Consider the following 23,257-nt stretch of genomic DNA (forward strand, 5'->3'; position numbering starts at 1 on the left):
TTTTCATATGACTATATATATATATATATATATATATATATATATATATATATATATATATATATATATATATATATATATTTGAAAGGGTAAAAAGGGGAAATAAAAAACTCTTCAGTTAATATAAAAGTACAAATGTATGGGATAATGATTAAAAGAACAATCCTTTAAAAAAACACCACAAGTTACTAGAAGAGATCAGTTATTTCATTCAAACCCGCAGGTTTTAAGGTGTCAAGTTTATGAATCCAAAAAGTCTCTTTTTTACTTAGCATTTCCAACCTATTTGCTATATTAGGCGGAATATGCTCTATGAATATAAACAACATCTGAACAAGACCATGTGGGGGAAATTTTTGGTGGTCACAACTGATCACCATAACCCCAATACAGGACAAAAAGGATACGTAATCCCTGGTAGAGACTCCATAAACATGTTCAAAAAACCATAGAAAAGAGTCAATGACACTACCTTGATGCAAAAAACAGTATGTAAATTTTATTAAACACTTATATAAACAAGCGCATTTAAAAGGTTCAAGACGTGCTGGTAAGGATACAAAAAATGGTGGAACATGTACCACACTGCTGGCTATATATATAGTAAGCAAATCAGCCTATGGCTGGGAAATCCGTGTCATAAGTGGTAACATTAAAGGAGGCACTCAGTGGTTACCCTATAGAGTACATAAAGTGCAGCATAATGCAGGGATGTAATTAATGCTAGGCAGAGGGCCAGTAAAAAGTGCCTATTATGCAGAGCATATCGCTCCAGAATGAAAAAAGGGGGGGAACTCAATTCCACTGCTGCCCGTACCGGTAACCAACAGAGGCATAAGTGAGGTGCAGCTCCACGCGTTTCGCGAGGGCTTCTTCACAAAGTCTTGCGACCCCCCTGTGAAGAAGCCCTCGCGAAACGCGTTGGGGTCTGTGGAGCTGCACCTCTATCTTGCTGACTTGGCTATTATGGGTATGTGTCCTTCTTAACCCTTTATAAACTTATGCCTCTGTTGGTTACCGGTACGGGCAGCAGTGGAATTGAGTTCCCCCCCCTTTTTTCATTCTGGAGCGATAGGCTCTGCATAATAGACACTTTTTACTGGCCCTCTGCCTAGCATTAATTACATCCCTGCATTATGCTGCACTTTATGTACTCTAAAGGGTAACCACTGAGTGCCTCCTTTAATGTTACCACTTATGATACGGATTTCCCAGCCATAGGCTGATTTGCCTACTATATATATAGCCAGCAGTGTGGTACATGTTCCACCATTTTTTGTATCCTTACCAGCACGTCTTGAACCTTTTAATTGCGCTTGTTTATATAAGTGTTTAATAAAATTTATATACTGTTTTTTGCATCAAGGTAGTGTCATTGACTCTTTTCTATGGTTTTTGGAATATGCTCTATGGGAGTAATTTTGAAAGACATTGTTTTGTTGTGAAACAGGGCACAGTGCTTGGAAAGGCCATGTAACATATACAGAATTTTTACATTATGCCTATGCAAATTTAGTCTGTTGTGGAAAGCCTGGCAGGTCCTTCCTACATATTGTTTGGCACAAATACAGTCAACTAAGTAAGTAACATGGTCTGAAAGGCATGTTAGGTGGTCTCTTATAGGGAAATTTTCAGACTTTTTATGGGAACAAAAACATGTCCTTTTGTGGCATATGCTCTTATAGCATAAACCGTTTTTGGTGTTACATCTAAAAGATCCAATCAAAGAGGTCAGGGTTTTAGTTACCTGAAGCTCTCTTAATCTGCTGGGAGCTAATATATTTTTAATAGTAGGGGCTCTCCTAAAGGTAATGCCAGGATGAGCGGGCAAAATGTCCTTCAAAATAGGGTAGTTTAAAAGTACATCACAATGTTTACCGAATATATTTCTAATCCTGAAATTATCACTACTAAAAGTGGTTAAAAAAATTGAGGGAAAAGACGTTTTCCAAGTGGTTAAAATCATCCGTCTTGCTCTCTGACTGCAGGGATTTTTTGGAGATTAATAGCTCTTTTTGTTCAAAAATCCTAGTTGCGTTGTAAGCTTTTTTAACCAAGGCTTTAGGGTATTCTTTTTCTTGGAAACGGTCTCTTAGGATGTCTACTTGTGTTTTAAAATCTTCCTTTGTCGTACAGTTTCTCCTTATTCTTTTATATTGATTGATAGGAATGTTCTGCAGCCATATCCTATAATGTTCACTCTTATAATTAATGTAGCTGTTGGCATCTTCTTGTTTAAAATACGTTTTGGTAAAAATTCTATTATCCTTATGATAGATAGTTAAATCAAGAAAGTGAATGGTCTTATTGTCAATGGTTGGGTGTGAATTCAAGACCCCAAGTGTTATTTTTGAGTGAACCAAGGAAGGATTCTATATTGCCATGTTCATTATCCCAAATTAAAAACAAATCGTCTATAAATCTTCTATAAACGATTATAATGTTAACATAATGGCCATCTAATATATGGAGAGTTTCAAAGAGACCCATAAATAAATTAGCATAAGAACATGCTGCTTTAGATCCCATTGCTGTACCGAGGCGTTGATGGTACAGCTTATCTGAGAAGGTAAAAAAAAATTATTATGTAGAATGAAACTCATTGCTTCAACGAGAAATTCTTTTTGTAAGGCAGGGATTCTGAGGTCTCTTTTGAGGAAATACGAAAGACTAAATAGACCCAAATCATGTGCAATATTAGAGTACAATGCAGATACATCAATACTTACAAAAAGGTAAGGATGTTTCCATGGAATGTCATTGATAATATCTATCAGGTGAGAGGAGTCTCTGAGGTGGCTTTTGAGACTTAATACATGCGGTTGCATTATTTGGTCAACATATGCGGCCAAATTGGCTGTGAGTGAGTTAATGCCCGAAATAATAGGGCGCCCTGGGGGGTTAACTGGATTTTTGTGTAACTTTGGCAGATGATAAAAGAACGCCATATTGATTAATGGGCGTGGCCGGCTGCAGAGTGATGAGGAAGTGAAAATCCTCTGCTCTGTGTTTCACTCAACAAAGCTACAAAATACAGCAACTTGGATGGACCTTAGCATTTATTGAACAACACAGTGCACAAGAGGACTTTCTCTGGATCATTTCGGTACCAAAATTATCTAAATCGGGCTCTCCTAGCCTGAGATATCACAGATTATAGCAGGCACTATCACAGCACAGAAGGCCCGAGGAACAGTGGACACAGAACAAGCACTGGTGAGTGCATATAAACCTGGGCCAGGGGGGCACAATTTATCACACTAGGCCTGATTCAGGGAATATAACTGTTAATACAGTGGGAGACATAACTGTGCTGAGCAGGAGCCTTTTCCCCGCAGCTCCATTTCACCCCCTCCACCACTTCTCTCAAACTGCAAGGGCCAGAATCTCTGCAGCATTGCATATGCTAATTAACCCCTGTGGTGAAGTTGCTTAAGCTGGGTTTACACACTGCAACATCTCAAACGACATCGCTGTAACGTCACCGGTTTTGTGACGCAATAGCGATGTCGTTTGCGATGTTGCAGTGTGTGAAACACATCAGCGACCTAGCCCCTGCTGTGAAGTTGCTGATCGCTACAAATCATTCAGGACCATTCCTAGGTCCTTTGTTTCCCGCTGTGCAGCATGCATCGCTAGAAAGTTTCAGTGTGTGAAAGACTTTGCAGCGACTTTGTTAGCAACTTCCCTTTCAAAAAGCTGCTTATCAACGTCCCCAACAACCAGCTAGGTCGCTCTGCAGGTCCGGATCGCTGTTGCCTTGTTGGCCAGGTCTGCCTGTTTGACAGCTCACCAGCGACTCAACAGAGACTTAGGGAGGTCGCTGTTACGTCACAAAACCGGTGACGTTACAGCGATGTCCTTTGCGATGTTGCAGTGTGTAAACCCAGCTTTATTCTTGCTGGAGCTGAACTTTATTTTTGAAAGGGATTAACAAATAAATCAACAAGCCACTAAAGCTGGGTTCACACTAAGCGACAGCGACAACGACGTCGCTGTTACGTCACCATTTTCGGTGACGTAACAGCGACCTTGTAAGTCGCTGTTATGATCGCTGCTTAGCTGTCAAACACAGCAGAAGCAGCAGTGATCATAACGTCGCTGTGCTACATGTGCAGAGAGCAGGGAGCCGCGCTTAGCGCTGGCTCCTTGCTCTCCTAGGTACAGTACACATCGGGTTAATTAACCCGATGTGTGTGTCGCGGGCGGGGAGGAGGGTGTCAGCACACCGCGCTCACCCCTTCTGCTCGGGTCCGGCAGTTGCTCCTGGTGGCTCGAGCTGCGGGCCGGATCCCGGGGTGTCTCGAGCGACACTCCTCGCCCGTGAGTGAAAGGGGGGGTGTTTGTTGGGGATATAGTTCGTGACGCCACCCACGGTTGTGGTGATGGCACCACCGCTGCTCAGTGTGGGGGTCCCGGGGATGGTGATGGGAGCAGCCAGGTGTTGTGTTGCCCCTCCGTGGGTAGGGGTTGGTGATCCCGGGGCCCGGTGAAGAGATGTGAAGTGTAGGGCCTGGAGGGCGCAGGGACGCGGGGGGCAGCGCTGTGCCTTGCGGCACTGTGGTACTCACTCAGCCTGAGACACGGACACAGTTTGTACGGTAAACCAACGGCTGGTAGGACGGTCCCACAGACGGTTGCACCTGCACTCCCGGTAGGTGACGGTGACGTCTCTCTTCCTTGCACCTGTTTGACTGATGGTAGCGGTGGATTCCCTCCGGTTACCCGCTCCCCGACTGCAATCTGGGCCGGAGGAGCTCTACACTTTGCCCGCAGGCGCTGGCCCTGGGGAAACTGGTGCCTTGGCGGTGGCGGTGTCTCCCCGGTAATGGTCGGGCTGTTGCCGTCAATCGGGACTTTGTTGCTGGGGGATCTGCGTCCCCTTCACTGACGGATTCGGCAAATTGGGCGACTCCTAGCCTTGCCGGGGTCCGAGAGGCCCCTGCCCTGGTGCTGACTGTCCTTCGGAACACTGCTCCAGACCACCGGGCACACAGCCAACGGGGTCCTTCCAGGAACTTCCAAACGGTCCCCCTCCGGACAGTCACCGCCGTCGCTGACCTTGCTGTTCTAGCCCTACACACAGCTGGGCTCTCAGGCTCTGCGCACTCTCTGCGCTCTCTCCACTTCTTGCTTTCCTCCTTTCTCACTTCTCTTACTTTCACTTGCTGTTTACTTAAGCTCGTCCCTGAGCTGACTGCACTCTTGCCCTGCCTGGGCTACTCCATGCTTACTCAAGCCCTGCCTGGGCTGATCTGCCTGGTAACTTCCTGCCTCCAGAGTTGTGAGCTCCTTGGTGGGCGGAGCCAACCGCCTGGCCCACCCCCTGGTGTGCATCAACAGACTCTTGGAGGGAGGCAACAAGGGTTTCTGGTTAGCAGATGTGCCTACCTGGAGTGTGGGGTGTGGTGGTGTTGTTATCTGTGTCCCCTGGCTTGCCCAGGGCGACACATTCCCCCTTAGCAAAATGCAGACCGTCCGCGGGCTGCCGTCCTACACCGGTTTTATTTTTCTGTAAAAAGGGGATAACAGGGTTAAACATATATACATTTCAATAACTCTTCCCAAGACGGGAGGCACATTTTTACTTTTAACGTTGCAACGGTGTACGGTCACGGTTTCCGCTCTCTCCCACCCAAGCAACCTGGCCCTGATGCTGCCCCTAAAACCCAGGCAGCACCCCTTGACCCACAGTCCAGCACAAGTCACCCGAGCGGGATCTGTCCTTCCCTCCAGAGGGTAGCCACCGGTTCCTTTGGTGGCTGGGCCCTGGCCTGCTCTGCTCAGGGCCCTCCCTCCAACCTGCCTCTCCGGAGGCGGCATTGCGGAAACGGTAACGGTACCCAACATATTTACAAGCCACTAACGTTTGTGGTTGCCCTGCAGAGTTCACGGGCTTGTCCATGGCTAGTTCCCATGCATTTTTAAACTTTAAACGGTTCCCACGGGGACAACGGTGCCGGCCCCAGCCGGTTGCTAATCACAGCTGACAATCAGGTGAAAACTCGGTTCAATCAGTGTTTTTCATTTTTCAAAACTTTCAACTAACTTTCAACAAACAGCAACACTCTCTTACATTTGCGGGCCCCTCTTACTCATAGAACGGTCTCCCTGTACCTAAGTGGGGGTCTACCTAGGTTGGAACGGGTGGACCTTCGGGGCCCGGTGTCAGTGGTGCTAGACAGTGGGGTAGAGGGAACAATCGGTTCCTCCTCCCTGCTATAGTGTGGGGCAGGCGGAGGTGCAGGGGGGCTGGGCACAGGTTCATCCCTGGGCACTGGCACTGGTTCTGGCTCACGGTTAACCACTTCCACCACTTCTTCATCCACGGGTTGTGGGAACAGTATCACTGGAAGTATCACCGCGCCGTTCTGTGTAGGCCAGTTTGCTGGGAAGTCACCCATTACAGTGTGGATTACCTCTGCTGCCTTTTCCACTGGTGGAGGAACCGGTACTTCAGCCTCTGTTTTCAACGCTGGGGGGCATTTTTTTAGATGGTCCCGAGAGACTGTGGCCAGGGTGCCCCCTTGGTCACGACTGATCTGGTAGGTCTTCCCATTGTCCCACTCGGTGGGTTGTACGACGTAAGGGACTTGCTCCCACTGGTCATCCAGTTTGTGGGCTTTTCTCTTTCGCTTCAGCACCACATCTCCTGGCTGGAAAGGACCTGCAGGCGCCTTCTGGTTGAACCGGTGCTCTTGCTGTTCTCGACTTCGACTGAGGTTTTTCTCCACATACTCCTGGATTTGCCGGTACTGGGCCCTCCTCCGACTTTCCCATTCTGCCGTTGAAGGGAGTGCTTCCGGGGCCTCCAACCCCATTTCCAGATCCACCGGCAGGCGGCCAGGCCGGGCCCTCATCAGATACGCTGGGGTGCACTTCGTCGAGCTGGATGGGATATTATTGTACATGTCGACCAAGTCGGGTAACTTTTCCGGCCACATGTTCCGTTCTTCCAGCGGTAGCGTCTTGAGGAGCCCCAGGACCAAGTGATTCATTTTCTCGCACATGCCGTTGGTTTGGGCATGGTACGGAGTGGTCCGGATCTTCTTGCAGCCGTACAACTGGCAGAATTCGTGAAACACTTCTGCTTCAAAAGCCGGGCCTTGGTCAGTCAGCACCTTCTCGGGGTACCCATGGGGTCGGCAAAAATAGGCCTGGAACGCTCGGGCAGCGGTTCGACCAGTCAAGTCCTTAACGGGGTCTACCACCATGAATCTTGAGTAGTGGTCTACCATGGTCAACGCGTAGGTGTACCCACTTCGGCTAGGGGTGAGTTTGACATGGTCCAGGGCGACCAGCTCCAGCGGCTGATGGGTGACTATGGGATGTAACGGTGCCCTCTGGCTAGTCTCGTCCTTTCTCCTCAGTGTACAAGGACCGCACTCTCGGCACCAGGCTTCCACCGATTCACGCATCCCACTCCAATAGAACCGCTCCCTCAACAGCATCTCCAGCTTCTTCCACCCTAAGTGGCCAGCACCATCATGGTATGCCCGCAGGACAGTAGCAACCTCAGCTTGAGGAACGATCAACTGGCATATTTTCTCATGGGTCTTTGGGTTGATCAGCTCACGGTACAGCCTCCCTTGGTGTAGGTAGAGCCGTTTTCGTTCTTTCTACAAGCGTTGGGCTTCGGCTGGAGCGGCAGGGTCTATTCCCATAGCACCTTGTTCCACCAGGGTCTTGACAAGGCAGACAGCCGGCGCTTGGTCCTGGGCGTCCTGCCACTCTTGACTGGGCCGCGGGTCCAGATCCGCCCGTTGCTGACATACTTGTACCCTCTCAGTAGGCGGCTGGTGAAACGCAGGCAACTCAATCTCCTCGAGGTCGTCATCCTCACACCCCTCTTCTGACAAATGGGGCATCCGGGAGAGTGCATCTGCATTGATGTTGACACGACCAGCTCGGTACTTTATGGTGAAATCATAGTTGGCTAACCGGGCTACCCACCGCTGCTCCAGTGCGCCCAACTTGGCCGTGTCCAGGTGAGTTAGCGGATTGTTGTCCGTAAACGCGGTGAATTTTGCCGCCGCCAGGTAGTGGCGGAACCGCTCTGTGATAGCCCACACCAACGCCAATAGCTCGAGCTTGAAGGAGCTATAGTTCTCAGGGTTCCTTTCGGTCGGCCGGAGTTTTCGGCTGGCGTAGGCAATCACCTTCTCCTTCCCATCCTGGACCTGGGACAAGACCGCTCCCAGCCCCACGTTACTGGCGTCCGTGTGGAGGATGAACGGGCGCCCATAGTCAGGGTACGCCAAGACCTCTTCTCCGGTCAAGGCCGCCTTCAACTGGCGAAAGGACTCCTCATGCTTGTCCTCCCACAGCAGTGGGGCTCCAATAGGTCTACCACCTTTGGTCTGTCCCACGAGGAGATCTTGCATGGGGGCAGCCATCTTCGTGTACCCCTTTATAAAGCGCCGATAGTACCCCACCAGACCCAGGAACTGCCTTACTTCCCTCACTGTGGTTGGTCTCGGCCAGCTCTGGATGGCAGTGATCTTCTCCGGGTCGGGGGCGACACCATCCGCACTCACCACGTGTCCTAGATACTGCACCCTGGGTTTCAGCAGATGGCACTTCGAGGGCTTCAACTTCATCCCGAACTTGGCAAGGGACGCGAACACCTCGGCCAGGTGCTCCAGATGGGCCTCATACGTCTGGGAATAAACAATCACATCATCCAAATACAGCAGGACGGTCTCGAAGTTTAAATGTCCCAGACAGCACTCCATCAACCGTTGGAAGGTCCCGGGGGCATTGCACAGCCCAAACGGCATGCTATTGAATTCGCATAGCCCCATCGGGGTGGTGAAGGCGGTCTTCTCCCGGTCTTCGGGGGCCACGGCCACTTGCCAGTATCCGCTGGTGAGGTCAAGAGTCGAGAAGTAGTTTGCAGTTCTCAGTGCAGCCAAAGATTCCTCAATACGAGGCAATGGATAGGCATCTTTATGGGTTATCTGGTTGATCTTCCGGTAGTCCACACACATCCGCATGGTACCATCCTTCTTCTTGACCAGTACCAACGGAGCGGCCCAGGGACTACAACTGTCCCGAATAACCCCTGCCTCCTTCATATTCTTCAACATATCTTTGGCGCACTGATAATGTGCAGGGGGAATAGGTCTATACCTCTCTTTGATAGGGGGATGTTCACCCGTGGGAATGTGGTGTTGGACTCCCTTGATCCGCCCAAAGTCTAGGGGGTGCTTACTGAAAACCTGTTCGTACTCCTGCACTACCCTGTGTACCCCTGCCCTGTGATGTGTAGGGGTATCATCAGTGCCCACATGTAGCTGTTGGTGCCACTCCGTGGTGTCCCCCTGGGGTGGGGAAGTGCTGGTGGTAGGTGGGAGTGTGGATGGACGGGCTTCCTGGATAGTGTGAGGGTCCAGGGTGAGCAGCTTGGCAATGGTGGCATACCGGGGGAGCCTGACTTCTTCCTCCCCACAGTTCAACACTCTCACAGGCACTCTCCCTTTCTTCACATCTACCACCCCTCAGGCGGCCACTACAGTGGGCCAGTGCTCGGAAGGCATGGGCTCCATCATCGCAGGGTAGTTACGCCCCTGAGGCCCTACTGCTGCCCTACACCAGATCATCATCTCACTCCTAGGGGGCACAGTCAATGGAGCAACATCCATCACTCGCACTCCACCAATCTCCCCTCCGGTTGAGCTTACATGCTGGCGGTACATCAGGGCGCGGATCTCACGCTGCACAGCCCTCTGCCGGCTCCCCGCCGCCGTGGCGGCTAGCTGCTGCAAAAGGTTCAGCACATCAGCCATGCAGTGTTCCATCACATTGGTTCCCAACACTATTTTCGGGTTATGATCACTAGGCTCATTCATGATCACAATCATACCCTGGTGTTGCAGTTCAGCTTGCCCCACTGTCATAGCCACCTCTTTATACCCCACCTGGGTCAATGGAAGTCCATTAGCGGCAATCAAATTTATACTATTGTCTGGAGGCGCCAGCTCGTCTGTGGCCCAATATCGCTGATACAATGTGTACGGTATGGTAGTTACCTGTGATCCAGTGTCCAAGAGAGCCATCACGGGTATGCCGTCCACAGCCACAGGGATGATAGGGCGGGCCCCGACGTATCGGTCTCGCCAGTCCGGGGGGCCACGGTGTTCTACTCCTGAGGATTGGCCCGGGGCCCCAGGGGTTGCTCGTTTAACGGGCACTGTCGGTAAACATGGCCCGGCTTACGGCACTTGTAGCAGATTGGAGGTCTGCTCCGCAGGTTGTTAGCGCTTCTCTGCTGCATCCAGGGAACATCTTCGGGACTGTCAGCAAGCTGTATCTGCGCTGGGGGCTGAGATCTGGTCAGAGGTTGAAGCGCAGCAAGGATTTTGGCAAGGTCTCCGTCCAGGCGACGGACCTGGGCTGCCAGTTCTTCCACTGTGCTGCTCGAGGCTGCGGGTAGTAAGGAGGTTGGTTTGGCTGGGGTCGCCACAACGGGAGCTGTCTCGACGGGCCACAGGACGGGTTCCAGAGCTTCAGCCGCTGGGGGCTGTAGTGCTTTGATAGCCCGCTCCTTTAACACAGCGAAGTCCACATCAGGGTGTTCCAGGGCCCACAGCCGGAGTTGTTTACGATCCTCAGGGGACCTCATCCCCTGCGCAAATTGCTCCACTAACATCTTATTGCTATCCGCCTCATTAATAGAGTTCACCCGCTTCAGCGTGCGGAGGGCGGTCTGCAGACGTAGAGCATAGTCCCGAATGCTATCCCCAGCTCGTTGCCGGCACTGGTAAAACTGCATCCTCAGCTCAGCTTCAGTCCGGGTCTCGAAGGCAGTCTGTAGCTTCTCGAAGATGGTGGCTACAGAGAGCCGGTCCCCCTCGGCCCAGGTCTCCGCTTCCTGCTCCGCCGCACCGGTTAGCTGGCCTAGCACTATCGCTGCACGTTGCTTATCAGTCAGGGGGTACAGCTCTAGCAACGGGTTAAGCTTTTTCCGGAAGGCCTGCAAGGCATCCGGTTTCCCGTCATACTGCGGTAGCCAGGCAGCTCCGGGCGCATAGGGCAAGGAAAACGGCATGACCTGAGCAAGCGCGGGGGCCGCGGCACCTCCCGCCAGTACGGCCGGGACCTGGGCAGGCCCATTCCCATCCGCGGGTGCCGCTGCGGCTGCGACCACCGCTCCTCCAGTGGCTTCGTCGGGCGCAGACATCTTGTTTCCGTCCCCCTTAGCTCTTTCCGGCCCCTCCTCTCTCGGGGCGGGGTTTTGGCCTTCGCGCCTCTACTGCTCGAGAAGACGCTCGAGCGGGAACTTTTCGCGCCAAAGATGGCGGCTTCTGAAATTTTTCTGCCGGATACCTCCGGCGGTAACAAGGCGCACCTCTACCAGACGGCAGAGCGGTAAGATCCTGTTCGTGACGCCAAGTTGTCGCGGGCGGGGAGGAGGGTGTCAGCACACCGCGCTCACCCCTTCTGCTCAGGTCCGGCAGTTGCTCCTGGTGGCTCGAGCTGCGGGCCGGATCCCGGGGTGTCTCGAGCGACACTCCTCGCCCGTGAGTGAAAGGGGGGGGTGTTTGTTGGGGATATAGTTCGTGACGCCACCCACGGTTGTGGTGATGGCACCACCGCTGCTCAGTGTGGGGGTCCCGGGGATGGTGATGGGAGCAGCCAGGTGTTGTGTTGCCCCTCCGTGGGTAGGGGTTGGTGATCCCGGGGCCCGGTGAAGAGATGTGAAGTGTAGGGCCTGGAGGGCGCAGGGACGCGGGGGGCAGCGCTGTGCCTTGCGGCACTGTGGTACTCACTCAGCCTGAGACACGGACACAGTTTGTACGGTAAACCAACGGCTGGTAGGACGGTCCCACAGACGGTTGCACCTGCACTCCCGGTAGGTGACGGTGACGTCTCTCTTCCTTGCACCTGTTTGACTGATGGTAGCGGTGGATTCCCTCCGGTTACCCGCTCCCCGACTGCAATCTGGGCCGGAGGAGCTCTACACTTTGCCCGCAGGCGCTGGCCCTGGGGAAACTGGTGCCTTGGCGGTGGCGGTGTCTCCCCGGTAATGGTCGGGCTGTTGCCGTCAATCGGGACTTTGTTGCTGGGGGATCTGCGTCCCCTTCACTGACGGATTCGGCAAATTGGGCGACTCCTAGCCTTGCCGGGGTCCGAGAGGCCCCTGCCCTGGTGCTGACTGTCCTTCGGAACACTGCTCCAGACCACCGGGCACACAGCCAACGGGGTCCTTCCAGGAACTTCCAAACGGTTCCCCTCCGGACAGTCACCGCCGTCGCTGACCTTGCTGTTCTAGCCCTACACACAGCTGGGCTCTCAGGCTCTGCGCACTCTCTGCGCTCTCTCCACTTCTTGCTTTCCTCCTTTCTCACTTCTCTTACTTTCACTTGCTGTTTACTTAAGCTCGTCCCTGAGCTGACTGCACTCTTGCCCTGCCTGGGCTACTCCATGCTTACTCAAGCCCTGCCTGGGCTGATCTGCCTGGTAACTTCCTGCCTCCAGAGTTGTGAGCTCCTTGGTGGGCGGAGCCAACCGCCTGGCCCACCCCCTGGTGTGCATCAACAGACTCTTGGAGGGAGGCAACAAGGGTTTCTGGTTAGCAGATGTGCCTACCTGGAGTGTGGGGTGTGGTGGTGTTGTTATCTGTGTCCCCTGGCTTGCCCAGGGCGACACATGTGCTGCAGCTACATGTCACAGTGCAGAGAGCAGCGAGCCGCGCGCACTGCTTAGCGCTGGCTCCTTGCTCTCCTTGCTACAGTATACATCGGGTTAATTACCTGATGTGTACTGCAGCCACATGTGCACAGAGCAGGAGCTGGCACTGGCAGCAAGACAGGAGGCTGGTAACGAAGGTAAATATCGGGTAACCAGGGAAAGGTCTTCCCTTGGTTACCCGATGTTTACGCTGGTTACAGCTTACCGCAGCTGCCAGACGCCGGCTCCTGCTCTCTGCTCGCTTCATTTCGTCGCTCTCTCGCTGTCACACACAGCGACGTGTGTGTCACAGCGGGAGAGTGACGACCAAAAAATGAAGCTGGACATTCAGCAACGACCGGCGACCTCACAGCAGGGGCCAGGTCATTGCTGGATGTCACACACAGCGACAGCGACGGGACGTCGCTGCAACGTCACAGAAAATGGTGACGTAGCAGCGACGTCGTTGTCGCTGTGTGTGACACCAGCTTAAGTGGTGAAGGCAGGGCTGCCCTGACTTTATATCACCCTGTAAATAGGAGATTCTCCTATATAATAAACTATACAACTGCTTTTAAAACTTATTGTACTGCAAAGCAACCCTGTGCAGCATTCAGCCTGCAACTCACTGTATAATACCCTACTGTGACAAAGGTCTTGCTGCCAACTATTTGTGAGCATCAGCAAACCAGCATAAACAAAGATCAATAACAGACTTCAGTTAAAAACAACTACCCAAGGAGAGCTGCAGGACCCCTAAACAGCTTGTCTATAGCCTATTCAACAACAAAGCCCTGACAAGTGCATATTCCTTGTAAGATTAACAAATAACAGACATTTCTGCATATTCCCATAAGGTTGAAGTTAATCAGAGGTCTCAGCTACTGAACCGTCAAGACTAAAATAAACATTGCTAACAATAGTCAAATACTATAACTGTAATTACACCAGCACAAAATGTCAAAACCAACTCCAACTACAAATAGCAAAATGGAAAGAAGTACACAACAAACCAAACAGAACACTACTAAATCCCCACTGAAACCATCTGCACAATCAAGCAGCAAATCTGCACCACAAAAGGAGATACAACTGGTATCACTAGTCACTCAACTCCATGACACTGCAAAAAGCATTAGCTCTCCCAATGTGTCTCAACATATCAAGGCCGTCTCAGTTTCTCGCTATACAGACAGTGATTTTCCTGCTCTAAAGAGATTTAGAAGATAGCACAATGGACATCACATACCAAACTCAAAAAAGAAAGGAACCCGATTCGGACAGATCAAGGATAGCTAACCCCCATTCGGATGGCGAATATAAATCAGATTCGGAGTCATCCCCAACACAGAGTCCAGCAAAAAACAAGATTAGAATGGAACATTCAGACGATAATAATGGCAATACAATAAATCATGTCATCAACTTTAAGGATATCGCTTCGTCTGATAAAAACGCCTCTGAAAATTTTGTGAAAAGCGCAATGGCAACAATGTTCGAAAAATTTAATATTCTGTTTCAGAATCAAAACAAGCTTTTGCAAGCCAGCATTGACTCTAACAACAACGGGTTCTCAGAGCATGAAGATAGAATAAAAAAATTTGAGGATAACAGCCAATCAGTAGACTTGGAGCAAGCAACAATGAAGAACGAAATCCGCCAATTAAGAGCCAAGATTGCGGATATGGAAGATCGAAATTGTAGAAACAATGTCAAGATAAGAGGCATCCCAGAATCCGTACCCCCGAAAGGACTTTCCGAATTCTTGAAAAGCATCATATGTGCTGTATTACCTTCTGTTAAAGAATTAGAACTTATTATCGACAGAATACACAGACTCCCGAGACCCAGACATATTTCCGTGGAAACTCCAAGGGATACCATAGCACCATAGCAAGAATCCATTTTTTCCATTGTAGCGGGGTGGGGGTCCCCCAGGACGACAATGAGGCAGTGACCCAAAACAGTCTGATCCAAACAGTTTTATTGTCCTTGCTGTACAGGAAAAGTCATCCGGAACACAGCCGGGTACTCACAGTCCATATGGTTCCCCGTCACACAGGCACGGCTTGCCGTAGGAGACGGTCTTACTATATTCCGTTTTGCTATTCCTGGGGGTCCACAGACCTGTGTTATAGTTCCACACAGGCCTGAACTCTCTTCAGTTTCCTGCTCTGCAGCTTACACAACACGCTCTGCCCCACCCAGGCCTTTACAAAGAGCTTTTAAATGAGAACTGTGGACATGAGCCACCTGCATAACCCGGCCTGGAGGTTTCCGGACTGACCACTATGTAGGGCTCTAATATGTTTCTGTGCGCATTCTGGGAGATACGTACCGTCCGTCACATATCAATGGCCCCGCTATCTCACACCATATAAAGGAGGAGTTTATGCAAATATTAAGAAAAATGAAAAATCTCCCGAAGCCCTTTGAGCTAATAAGAGTATTCACTGACCTCTCCAAAGAGACCATGGCAATGCGCAAATCTTTCAATTTAACCACTAGCTTTTGCCAGGATAATGGAATCCAGTACAGATGGGTCTTTCCCACTAAATTATTGATCTCATTCAGAGGGAAAATAGTACCCATTACAATTCCTGAAGATGACCACCGCTTTGTCAGCTCCCTTGAGGAACGAGAAGCCCCTCACTCAGATCCACGATGTAGACCAACATAGACTTGGCCCTGAAAAAATTCTTTGATTTATTTTGATGGGCCTGTTATTTTCTCATCAAGAGATCTTGTGCTTTAAAAATATAATATAAGCTTATCTATTCATGTTATGGTTATAATGCAAACGTTATACATGTCTTTCCCAATTTTCACATGATGAGTGACTCACGGTAACATAATTTGTTGTTTCATTTTATATATAACCTTTTATTTTTCACAAAACTACAATTAGTACTTGGAGATAAAGTACTATATTAAAGTCTTTACAGCAATAGACTAGTGCCTCAAGAGGGAAGTGTCTGACAAAAGGCAATTTCCAGAGATTTATTTTGTTGGAACAATATTTTTTATCTTGTTTTTCTGTTATTTGAGTATCTTATAGGTAAAGACACTGAACGACAAGATACAGAATTAAGAACCCTTAAATTTTGAATAAAGTATCTGAAGTAAGATACTTTAGAAAATTACTGTTTGTTTGCAGATATTTACAAATTAACTGTAGCAGTTTTGTTAAGCGTTCGCATTGTACTAGTATTGGTATACAATAAAGAAATTTATCTTTTATATTAGGTCAGCTAAAAACCTTGGTAACCCATTTCAACACTTAATGGATAACATGTAAATATAATTAAACCCCAAAACAACTGTAACCCAAAATGGACATAAACATTCTATCACTAAATGTTAAAGGTATGAACAGCCGTAATAGAAGATTCATGATTTGGAAGGAAATCAAAAATTGTAAAGCAAATATAATCTGTCTTCAAGAAACAAGATTGGCCAGAAACAATCACCCTAAATTTGTAAATAAGAATTATACTAATATTTTCAAAGCCCTTAATGAAAAAAAGAAAGCAGGAGTTATTGCGATAATCAGTAACTCAACTAGGTTCTCCTTGATATCTGAAATACAAGACCCTGAAGGACGGTACCTTATCCTTATTGGTAAAATTAATGACCACCTATGTACTATCGTAAATGTATATGCCCCAAACAGTGGCCAGATTACTTTCCTTAATAATCTAATGGAAAAAATTCAGAAGCACAAACAAGGAGATCTCTTTTTAATAGGCGATTTTAACTTGATACCTGATATTAAGATGGACTCAACAGCAAATCCAAGACAACATCACCCATCATTATATAAATGGCTTCAAATTCATAAACTGTTGGACACCTTCAGATGTCTTAACACCACATCTAAGGAATATACCTTTTACTCATCAGCCCACAAAATCTTTTCTAGAATAGATTTACTTTTAACTGAATCCGTTTCAATCTCCAGAGTAACTAAAATAGAAATTAAGGATAAAACTTTCTCAGACCACTCTCCCTTATTCTGCACAATTAAAGTAGGCCCCCCCAGACAGATTAAATTTCACCTGGAAAAATAACCCAGCAATTTTCCAACACCCAAACTTTCAACAAGAAATTGAAAAATCTTTAAAAAATTATTTCTCCGAAAACGCCTCAGAAACTATGAATCCTTTTTCAGTTTGGAATGCCAACAAGGCGGTACAAAGAGGCATTGATTCAAATTTCTTCAAGACTGAAAAAACAAAGGAATTCAGATCTGTCTAAAATACAAGAAAAAATAAAAGAAAAAGAAAAAGAACAGCAAAGACTACCCCAGCCCAGCCAACAAATACATGTCAACATTATAAAATTGCGTATACAACTGAGAGACTTACTTCTGGCTGACTATGATAAATATGTGAGAATATTAAATACAAACCATTATAGATCAGTTAACAAACCAACTAAATATATGGCACGTAGAATTAAACAAAAAAGAATTAGGAATAGGATACACAAGATAAAACACCCAGATGGCCATTATTATACCCATCCAAAAGACATCGTAGAAGCATTTGTGAGTAATTTCAAAAAACTATATAACCTCAATTCCACTCCTTCTGACCAGAATGATAACCTCAACAAAATGAATAACTTCTTGGACAAAATACATCTTCCTAAACTAAATGAGCATCAACTAAATATTTTAAATCGTCCATTTACCGACTCCGAAATTTTACAAACAATTAAAAACCTAAAAATAAACAAGTCCCCAGGGCCAGATGAGTTTTCTAATGAATTTTACAAGACTTTTTCCTAATTACTTGTACCTCACCTCTGTATAATTTTTAATCACGCAGCTTCCACCAGAGAATTCCCTGCAGAAATGCTCCAGGCAAATATAACCCTCATCCCTAAACCAAATAGTGACCCTGAATTATTGACTAGTTATAGACCCATCTCTCTAATTAATACAGATGTAGAAATTTATTCAAAAATATTAGCCGAAAGATTAAAAGAAATTCTCCCATCATTGATCCATCAAGACCAATTAGGATTTGTTAAAAATAGACAAGCATCAGACGGTACTAGAAGATTACTAAACATTCTTGAATACGCTAAAAAATCTAGAACACCCACCCTACTTTTATCGCTTGACGCTGAGAAAGCATTTGATAGAGTGGGGTGGGAATTCTTGGAAAACACCCTGAAAAAATTTGGCTTTGACAACACATCCATTAACTCCATCATGGCGCTATATTCCTGCCCCTCAGTCACAATTAAATCAGACAACCACTCTTCGAAATCTTTTATGATAACCAATGGAACTCGGCAGGGATGTCCATTATCACTGCTACTTTTTGCCCTTATTATGGAACCTTTGGCAGAATGTATCAGGTCAAATGAAAAAATTAAAGGTATTTCCATAGGCAAAGAAAACTTTAAAATAAGTCTTTTTGCGGACGGTGTAATTATGACTCTTAGCGACCCATTAAACTCCATCAAGGAGACCAACAACATTTTGAAAGAATTCTCCATTGTTTCAAACTTTAAAATTAATGAGAAAAAGTCAAAAATGCTAGCTCTTAACCTCATCCCAACAGCACAAGAAAATCTTAGAAATAATGTTAATTATGAATGGGTTACAGACGCTATTGAATACTTAGGTATTACTTTCACAAAAGATATTAAAAGCACCTTAATCCTCAACATGAATAAACTCACAACTCAGATTGAAAAAGACTTTGCAACATACAACAAAACCGAAACGACATGGCTTGGTAGAATATTGGTAGCTAAGATGTTTATTCTACCCAAAATTTTATATACAATTAGATGTCTACCTATCATCATCCCAGACGAATTCCTAGTGAAATTGCAAAAATCGATCAACAAATATGTCTGGAATAATAGTAAAGCAAGGGTGGCCAAAAATACATTATTAAAAATAAAATTAATGGAGGATATGGCCTTCCTAATATACAAGCATATTATTACTCAAATTTATTTAAACAAACCAACAATTGGTTATTAAAAAATAAAAATACTCCAACTTCGGTTAACCTGGAACTAATATTATCAGGAAATAATTCTTTCCGCTCTCCTTTACTGGAACAGTTACTAAGCTCTGGAGGACGAAAATCCAATACCTATGATAGCAGCACTATTAACCCCTTCACGACCATGGACGGAAAGATCCGTCCTTGTGCCCTGGGCCTTAATGACCAAGGACGGATCTTTCCGTCATGGCGGAATAGCGGAACCGGAGCCTCCGGTGACTGCAATATGTTAACATAAACCGCAGATTCGGGGAGGAGGGGACCTGTTCCTGACCTCAGGAGGGGTGGTGCCTCCTCCCTGGACCTACGGAGGCTGTGATTGGCTGAAGAACGCCGCTTAACCAATCACAGCCACTGTAATGTTCCAACCATTTAAAGTGACTGAAACATTGAAATCCAGCCCTGGCCAGTGCAGCTGTAGCACTGGCCATTGGCTGGAGCTGGGTGACCGCACTGGATCACCCTCCCCCAGCTCCAGTAGCTCTGATTGGAAAGATTGGCCTTGTGACCGATTTCTCCAATCACAGTGGACCTGTTGCCGGTGACCACCCCCATCAGCTTCACTTGTCGTCCTTGCAGCACGCCAGCACAGTGAGTGTACACAGTGCAATGGCAGGGCGACAAGCTCCGGTCCCATGCTATTATGAGACCGGAGTATGGGACCCAGAAGTTGCCGCGCTGCCATTGCACTGTATGAAACCGTCGAAAAGCCTCCCGATCCGCTGCCGCCGCTGCCCTCCACGATCTGCCGCCTGTCTCCCCGATCTCCTGCCCGCACCCCCATCCCTCGTATCTGCTGGCCGCACCCTCACCCCCACACCTCCCGATCCGCTGCCGCCGCCCTCCATCTGCCACAGTGCCACCGCTCCCCCCGATCTGCTGCCCGGCCCCTCACCCCTCGTGATCGGTGCCCGCCCCCTCACCTCCGTGATGTGCTGCGCGATCCCTGTCCTCCTCCATCTGTCATAGTGCCACCGCTCCCTCCGATCTGCTGTCCGGCCCCTCCCCCTCGTGATCGGTGCCCGCCCCCTCCCCTCCGTGATGTGCTGCTCGCCCCCTCCCCTACGTTATGTGCTGCTCGCCCCCTCCCCTACGTGATGTGCTGCACGCTCCCCCCATCTCTCACACCCGTGGTCAGCTACCCGCCCCCTCCCCTGTCACCCCCGTGATCTGTGCTCCCTCCCCTGTCACCCCCGTGATGTGTGCTCCCTCACCTGTCACCGCCGTGATGTGTGCTCCCTCCCCTGTCACCCCCGTGATGTGTGCTCCCTCACCTGTCACCCCCGTGATGTGTGCTCCCACACCTGTCACCGCCGTGATGTGTGCTCCCTCCCCTGTCATCTCCGTGATGTGTGCTCCCTCACCTGTCACCGCCGTGATGTGTGCTCCCACACCTGTCACCGCCGTGATGTGTGCTCCCACACCTGTCACCGCCGTGATGTGTGCTCCCTCCCCTGTCACCCCCGTGATGTGTGCTCCCTCCCCTGTCACCCCGTGATCTGTGCTCCCTCACCTGTCACCGCCGTGATGTGTGCTCCCACACCTGTCACCGCCATGATGTGGGCTCCCTCCCCTGTCACCCCCATGATGGGTGCTCCCCCCCTGTCACCCCCGTGATGTGCGCTCCCTCCCCTGTCACCCCCGTGATGTGCGCTCCCTCCGCTGTCATCCCCGTGATGTGCGCTCCCTCCCCTGTCACCCCGTGATGTGCGCTCCCTCCTCTGTCACCACCATGATCTGTGCACCCTCACCTGTCACCCCCGTGATCTGTGCTCCCTCACCTGTCACCCCCGTGATCTGTGCTCCCTCACCTGTCACCGCCGTGATGTGTGCTCCCTCACCTGTCACCCCCGTGATGTTTGCTCCCTCACCTGTCACCCCCGTGATGTGTGCTCCCTCACCTGTCACACCCGTGATGTGTGCTCCCTTACCTGTCACCGCCGTGATCTGTGCTCCCTCACCTGTCACCCCCGTGATCTGTGCTCCCTCACCTGTCACCGCCGTGATCTGTGCTCCCTCACCTGTCACCGCCGTGATCTATGCTCCCTCACCTGTCACCCCCGTGATCTGTGCTCCCTCACCTGTCACCGCCGTGATCTGTGCTCCCTCACCTGTCACCCCCGTGATCTGTGCTCCCTCACCTGTCACCCCCGTGATCTGTGCTCCTTCACCTGTCACCCCTGTCATCTGTGCTCCCTCACCTGTCACCCCTGTGATCTGCTGTCCACTCTCCCTCCACCTCTCACCCCCATGATCTGCGCTCTGCTCATCTGTCTCCCCGTGATCTGCGCTCCCTCACCTGTCACCCCCGTGATCTGTGCTCTGCTCACCTGTCTCCCCCGTGATCTGCGCTGCGCTCCCTCTCCCACCTCTCACCCTCCCCGATCTGCTGCCTCCTTCATCTCCTGTGATCCTGCTGCCTAGATCCATCCTGTAGGGTAACTATCCCCAATCTCACCTCCCACTCCCCTTCCCCCCATCCTCTGCCGCTCCTGCATCCACTGCGCCCTCTCCCATCTGCCCCCACCCTATCCCAGCTGCCGCCGTCTCACATTCACAGATGCTCCCTTTATATGCCGCTGCCCCCCCATCTGCTGCCACCCAATCTGCCGCCCGCCAATCTGCCGCTGTTCTCATCCATCCTGTAAGTATTGTTCGTGGCTCTTTTCTAACTATCCCCAATCGCATCTCCCACTCCCTCCCCCCCTCCTCCCCCACCTGCCTGCCGCCAAGTGCTGATCAGCTACGTGATTGGCTGATCAGGTACATAATTGTTGCTCTAGTTTTTGCTTTTTTTGTGCACCCCAAATAAAAAAAACAAAACAAAACATGTACAATTAGGTGCCTGATCAGCAATCGTCCTGCAGTCGTACTCGACTTTGGACAGGACTTCTTTTTTCCATCCCACCTAGTCCCCCCCCCCTTTTTTGCAGAACATTTGTGCGTGCGCCCTATTTTTTTTTCTATGCCATGGGGGTCTAGTTTCCAAAATGGGGTCACATGTGGGGGAGCTCCACTGTTTTGGCACCTCAGGAAGTCTCCAAACACAACATGGAATACGCTAATTATCCCAGACAATTTTGCGTTTGAAAAGTCAAATGACGCTCCTTGCATTCTGAGCCCTGCTGTGCACCCAAACATTTGATTTCCACCACATATGAGGTGTCTGTGTACTCAGGAGAAATTGCACAATACATTTTATGGTGCAATTTTTCCTGATACCCTTGTGAAAAAAAAAGCTACCTGGTTGAAGTAACAATTTTGTGGTAATTTTTTTTTTTTTTATTTGCACGGCTCAACTCTATTGCTCAATAAACATCTAGATAAATGCCATGAGGTGTCTAGTTTCCAAAATGGGGTCACATATGGGGGAGCTCCACTGTTTCGGCACCTCAGGGGCTCTCCAAACGCAACATGGTGCGGCTAACGATTCTAGCTAATTTTCTGTTCAAAAAGTCAAATGGCGCTCCTTCCCTTCTGAGTCCCGTCGTGCGCCCAAACAGTGTTTTTTCGCCACATATGAGGTATCTGCGTGCTCAGAAGAAATTACCCAACAAATTTTGGGGGTTCATTTAATCCTACTACCCTTGTGAATATGCAATATTTGAGGCTAAATTAACATTTTTGTTGCAAAAAGTAAAATATTCATTTTTTCCTTCCACATTGCTTTAGTTACTGTGAAGCACCTGAAGGGTTAATAACCTTCTTGAATGTGGTTTTGAGTAGCCTGAGGGGTGCTGTTTTTGGAATGGTGTCACTTTTGGGTGTTCTGTGTCATGTAGACCTCTCAAAATCACTTCAAATGTGATGTGGTCCCTAAAACATGTGGCTTTGTAAATTTTGTTGTAAAAATGAGAAATTGCTCATAAACTTTGAACCTCTATAACTTCCTTACATTTTTTTTTTCCCCCAAATTGTTCTGATGTAAAGTAGACATGTGGGAAATGTTATTTATTAATTATTTTGTGTCATATGTCTCGTTGGTTTTAGAGCATAAAAATTAAAATGTTTGAAAATTACAAAATTTTCAAAATTTTCGTGAAATTTCCGTTTTTTTCACAAAGAAACGCAAAAAATATCGGCCTAAATTTACCACTAACATGAAGCCCAATATGACACGAGAAAACAATCTCAGAATCACCGGGATCCGCTGAAGCGTTCCAGAGTATAACCTTATAAAGTGACACTGGTCAGAATTGCAAAAAATGGCCTGGTCTTTAGGGTCAAAATAGGCTTGGGGCTGAAGGGGTTAATGCTGCATTTACTTCCTGGGAAAAGATTTCAAGAATCTCCAAAGACAAAATGACTTTTGAAGTCTTTAAAAATACAGAGATAAAAAATATAGATTTGTCAAACAATACGGAGACAGTAGATAGATGGATCCAGTCAGGGATAAAATACATAAAAAATATATACGATGGTGCAAATTTCACCTCATTCTTACAACTTAAACTACAAAATAATATACCAGATAAAGATCTTTATTTCTTCCTAGAAATAAGGAAAACCATCCGGAAACTTATAGAACCCAAATGTAAAATAAACAAATTGAT

Source organism: Anomaloglossus baeobatrachus, chromosome 3 (genome assembly GCF_048569485.1).
Source record: "Anomaloglossus baeobatrachus isolate aAnoBae1 chromosome 3, aAnoBae1.hap1, whole genome shotgun sequence".
NCBI lineage: Eukaryota > Metazoa > Chordata > Amphibia > Anura > Aromobatidae > Anomaloglossus > Anomaloglossus baeobatrachus.